Genomic DNA, 6,000 nt, shown 5'->3' on the forward strand with positions numbered 1-6,000 from the left:
CTACTAYGTGCTTTTATTGGCTGTACCTCTACCACTGTTTTGATGAAGACCCCTGATGCACACAAGTTTTTAATTTTTTTTCCTTCCAAGGAAAATTAGTATTGAGGATTTTGTATGTGAGTGATATCCATTGGTCTACCTTCTGCTCTACTTATCCAAACCACAAGCAGTAAGCATTTTGTTTTTAATAGAACAGCAAAATTAACTTAACACCTTCATTTTTACTACTTTGTATTTCAGCCAACAGAACTCTCTCTGGAACACAGCTTAATATGTGAACAGGACACTCAGTTCAAAACACAGAAATTAATGAGTCCACAGGCACACACACTAAAACTAAACCTCTGAGAATCAAGCAGTACAAGTTTTTAAGTATGACTAATTCTGCTCAATACTCCGTTTTTTTCTTTGGTCTGGCACTTTCTTTATATGCTTATCTTTACCGCTGAAACTCATTCAAAAATGTGTTAATTAAATATGTTCAGACAGACATTCTCAACTCCATAACATCTTTAAAATTCCAGAAAAAATAACTTTGGCTAATTTATAAATGATATTTTTATAAATCATGACATAARAAATAAAAAGTTTTTGGTGTAGAAATTTTGCAGCTGGTTTTGCCTAGAGAGGAGTTAGGCTATGCCTACATTAAAGGGCCCACTGCTACCTGAAACACTCCCCTAAGCAAAGCCCTTATCTGCGTCTTGGGCTTGCAGGTTTATGAAGTTCAACCCACCAAAAGGCGAGTAACAGGCCAGCCAAAGACAGGGAGGGAGGCAGCCAGCCAGGGGGAAACTGAGGCATCTTAGGTGCTTGAACGATGGACAAAAGCAGCCATGGGAAAGATTTAAATTAAGATGACATACACGATGGGCCTCCTTCACTCTAGCTAACCTACACCTAGCTTATTCCATCATTTCATCAGAAAACGCATCTACAACGTACACGCTGTGCCTAGGGAAAAGCAGGCTGATGCAACCGGTACTGAGGAAGTGACAGCAGCAATATYGAAACACGTCTTATTCTGGTCCAGCTTTTAAGCATGTACCAATTAATTCTGAGTATACACATACTTCTCTTTTTTTGATTTTGAAATATATATATTTTTCTTACTTTAGAACAAGCCAAATGCTTGTTCTTGGCCTGCTCGATTGCTTTGGTGATGTTAGTGAATTTTGAACCATATGTGCCAGACGGACAGAACAGGAAATGCAGTTTTCCAAAACGAAGAAATTCCAGTTGTTTGGAACTTAGCAAAAAGCGCAGTGTTTAAAGATAATCAAGTCTTTTATTTGCATAATAGGCCTGACAGCCAAAAACTGCATGCTGAACATTTCAAATGAGGCACTGTGCAGTATTTAAGATGACCTTTTTATGCAAAACTTAAACAATGAGAAYGAAAAGAGTACAAAATGTTTCTTTCTTAACACAGATATCCAAATAAATTGGTGCTGTTGTAAACAAGGTCTGCAGAAAATCTCTCTCCAAACAAAGAAGTCGCAGTACTAGCAAGAGTGTGAGCTGCAGGCATCTGTTCCTTCCTTTTTGGTCTAAATCCCCCAAATTAGCTCACTTCCCTTCCCATAAGGATATTCATGAAAACAAACACCTCCCATGCCCACTCCAGATGACAGGCTGTATCTGACTCGGAAGAGCACGGAGCTCAGAATGGCAGGAGTCCTGTACCCAAGAGGATGCTCAAGCAGAAATACAATGTGCCCAGGAAAGCAACATTCAAACCACTAAYGGATACTAAGAGCAGGCTAGCAGAGATTTGGGTCTCCTCATTAAGGAAATGCTGTGTCTACTTTAGCAAGGAGTTTGGTGCAGCAACACATCTCTGAAGACAAACAGTTGGTACTAAGGACCCAATGCCCACCTCGTCTTGCCCAGGAGCAATAAAATCTCTTCAGAGGTTATACTGTGATTTTTTTGTTTTTGGACTCAAAATTCAATGGTTATAGTAACCTAATGCAGGGATCTCAGTGCACTCAGAAGCTTGTTTTGAAGTTGCTAGTACCCCTTGAGGCTGTTGTATTTAGATATTAGCTGCCCAGATGGAAAGAAAGTCAGCAATCACTTAGAGAAAAAAACCTGTGTCCCATGCAGATCACCATGAAAGTCCATGGAAGATGCAAGGTGACTGAAATGATCCAAGTCAAAAACACTAGGGGAGAATGAAGGTTTTAAGGAGTCTATAGAAGCTTATTTAAGTCTCCCAAAACTCCAGAGCTCCACCATGATAGTATCTTCGAGGTGGACAAAAAGTGCATCATTTTTAAAACCAGTATGGTTAAACTTCAGATAGAAATCTGAAAACAGTCGTCTGTTTTGAGATGCTATAGATGATTTCTGGATTAGACCTTTAAAATAAGGTCTTCCACAAGTAGCCAATTTCGTATCATTAAAGCTGAACAAATATTTGGGGATAGGGTAGGCAGACTTTGTTGAAGTCATATTTTCAATTCTGGCATGCGATTAGATTAGAAAAGAGTAGAAGTCACCTGCAAAAAGAAAGCTCTTGTTTGTCAGAGCCAAGGCAATTTTTTAACAGAAAAAAGGTTAATGAAACTAAATAGTCCTTTTAAATGCATGGGCTCTCATCCAAACTACTACGAAGAAGTCCAAGCTAGCAGCTAGAGAATATTATAACACTGGAGTAACAATAAGCTGTTTGTTTTGAACAAGAAATTGCCTGGTATGTGAATCAGGAAGCAAACCCTTCGCAAGCTATTCCCACTCTGTAAATGTAAATTTGAGTTGCCAGGTTCAGAAACCTCATGTGCTATGTTGCATTTTGTTTTACYGCTGGTTTTGGAATGTACAATAATGTTGGAAACTCTTTGATTTCTGTTCTACCTTTACCACCTCTAAGCACCACTGATTGCAACTGAGGTTTCTGTAAGAAATCCAGCCCAGAATCTCACAGTTTGGAGTTGTGCAAATATTTTTTCTAAAACAAAGTTTGATTCACCTTTTATAGTTGAGCCACGCTCGATTTGAGATAGTCATTCATTTGCTTATTTTGGATGGCAACTCTGACACAAACCAAACTGGCATTTATTGCCAGAAACAGGCACTATYTGATCATGGACCTTCTGCATACCCTGCTCACACACCTGGTTTCCACTGTATCAGAAACATGTGCTTTAACTTTTGAAACTCAWTTTCTCTTGTATTGGTGCTTATTTTATAGAAGATCAACATTAATGAATTACAAAGCAAACTATCTCTTTTTCCAAGAGAAACAAGAGGGAGTTAAAAGCACAGAGAGCTCACTCATTTGGCTTCATTTTTGTCAGAACACTTGGAAAAGACTTAAACAAATTAAATATACAGCCTCTTGCTCCTCYAATCACCAAGGTCTGCAGATGCCATTACACATCATTTCCACTTATACTTCTATTCATATTCCAGGACATCATTTATAAACATACAGATTTCTTTACATTAGAGAGCATGGCCAAAGCTCCTTTATATAGGTCTCATACCACAAAAAATCTGGTGCACAATTTTAATATGACATTTTAAATCAGATGACTTAAAAACAAGGCAAGCATTTAATTCTCGGTCACTCCTCTTTTTAAAAAAAAAAAAACAAAACCAAAAGAAAACCACAAAAGACCCCACAAATCTCCTTGTTTTTCCTCATACAGGTGTAACAACAAAAACAGCAGCAAAAGCAGCAAGCAGGTTGAATTTATCTGTCTTATTTATGTAATAAGTCACTGATTATTAACCAAAATTGTTTCTACTAATGCTTATAATATTACTTTTCAGTTATTCAGGTCAATGGAAATTTGACATTTTCCTATAAGGTATTTAACTTTGCTCATATTCCTTCTTCATCGAGAAACAGATGTCAAAAAATTATTAGCAGAACTATAAATATTCAATAACTTATGATACTTACAAAACATTTAATGACATAAAAAGTATGTATAGTACTCAAGCTAAGAGGTYGAAGACTCATTTTAACAAATTTCAAATACAACCTGCAAGCCAATGTCTGTTAAAAAAAATCAGTATATTTTTGTTGTGGGTTAGTTTAGATATAGATATTGTAGTTTAGTTAGATATCTAAGGTATACTCGGAAAAAAAAGGTAAAAGCTTTTGGAAAAGCTGTATTTTGTATCTTCAAAGCTTTTAGAAGAGTTTTAAAATTTCTTACTTTTCAAACAATGATATTTTATGAATACAGGCAGACTCACTTATCAAAATGGAATATTACTTTATGGAATAAGCAACACAATAGAGACAAAGTTTCCTCCTAATAGTACGTAATAGAGGCATCATGGTTTTGGTCACGCTAAAATAGTAAATACCTCTATGAAGAGTCAGCAAACCTTTTTTTCAGGATAAGTACGCTATGTGCATAAACCTCAGCTCTCATCTTTAAAAATTCATGAAAAGCTTTCTCTTACAAATCAAGTAAATCTAAAAACGCGGGCACAACTCAGCAAATTACAAAGCCTCCAAAATACCCCTGTATTCTGTCCAAAAATGTTCAGGTCACAGTCTTAAAATGCAGGGTACAGAAACCAAGGCTGGCAAGAATAAAAGGGCAACTCTTCCAAAGACCATTTCACAACTGCCTTGTGACTAAGATGACAATCAACCTTACAACTCGTGTGACTATTTACACTTCAACTTYCCAAGTGACCTATTAATTAAACAAACTTCCTATTCCTTCCACAGCCTTTTAATGATAAGCATCACCRTTATGGGAATGATAAATGCTCCTGGAGCCTTTCAAAAGATGGAAAAACACCCCCAAATTCTRTAAGGAACATCCTTTCACATGATTAAACTTTTAAGACAGAAAGAATCCATGCAGATAAATACCACCCTTTACTTCTCTTTAAATAACATAGCCATCTGAAAAAAAATACTCTGCAACAACTATTAAATTTAATATTTTATCTGGCAGAGAATAAATCAGTCTGCTGGAGCCGAATTTAACTCCTGAATTCCCCCAGCTTCCCACTGGCAATATTAGTGGGTGCAATTTCTGCTTCAAACAGATAAAACGGATAGTTTTCCAGAACACCATATTTTGGCTAACAACACAGGATGCTATTGGAAAAATCTTTTGGCACAACCTTGTGTTTCTGAACTTGGAAAAAAAATTCTGATGAGTTGACATTCTGCATACGATTGAGKATGGAATTTCACCTCTAGGTCTGGCATAACCGCAGGGAAGAATTTTGAGTAATCCAAACACTTCCTAAAGGTAGATGGGGGCAGAGTCTATGAGACTTAGTGTTTTCTATTTCACAATCCTCCTTTCTCTCCCATGACCTCAGCTCTTCTGGCTGGCACAGGGAGAGGCAAACCTGAGGTTTTCAGCATGCTGAACGCCAGCTCCCTGCTTCCTGCAAAGCAGCAACCTCTGAAGAGCACTCTTGCTTTCTGCTGCAAGGTTTTTCTTACATGTGGCCTGCAATTACGCCTCTCAGTCCTCTGCATAGAGCTGTAATGGCAACATGTGATGTGGCTATTACAGAGAAATAAGACTTGACTATAAAGTGATTTGCTCTGCTAATACTATATGCTAAGAGATGCACAAGCATTCTGCGACACAGTGTGAGATTTTCGGCTACATTATGGACCATTTTTGACAGAACTTCAACTAAAAAGAACTAGGACACCATTTAAAAACAAATAAAACTAGCTACATTTAACCACCTGCAAATTTCCTTGACATTAGACTCATTTGGAAAAACCTGCATTGGAATCATGAGCAAAAAGCCTTCTAAAAGCACCCAGAAGTCCATCTGCTGGGATGCCTGAATCTCAGCACAGTCAGCACAACACAACCCTCACTGTGCTGGCCAGGGGATTTCTCCTCATGCGGCTGCTGATGAATCAGGCCCCGCTGGGCTTTTTGTTGGCCACACTGTGCTGAGGGAACTGGCCAAGGTTATTGCTCAGCCTCATCCTCAGCATCATCCTTGAGAGGCCCTGGAGAGCAGGGGAGGTGCCCGAGGACTGGAAGA

The 6,000-nt window shown here is 38.1% G+C and overlaps 1 protein-coding gene across 3 annotated transcripts in view; it reads right to left on the bottom strand.

Annotated features, from left to right (window-relative positions):
• THADA (THADA, armadillo repeat containing) overlaps positions 1–6,000 on the bottom strand; it is a 142,026-nt gene that overhangs the window by 37,020 nt on the left and 99,006 nt on the right. The window lies entirely within an intron of this gene.

The sequence above is a fragment of the Nothoprocta perdicaria genome, unplaced genomic scaffold, assembly GCF_003342845.1.
Source record: "Nothoprocta perdicaria isolate Ctin4 unplaced genomic scaffold, notPer1 scaffold_43, whole genome shotgun sequence".
NCBI lineage: Eukaryota > Metazoa > Chordata > Aves > Tinamiformes > Tinamidae > Nothoprocta > Nothoprocta perdicaria.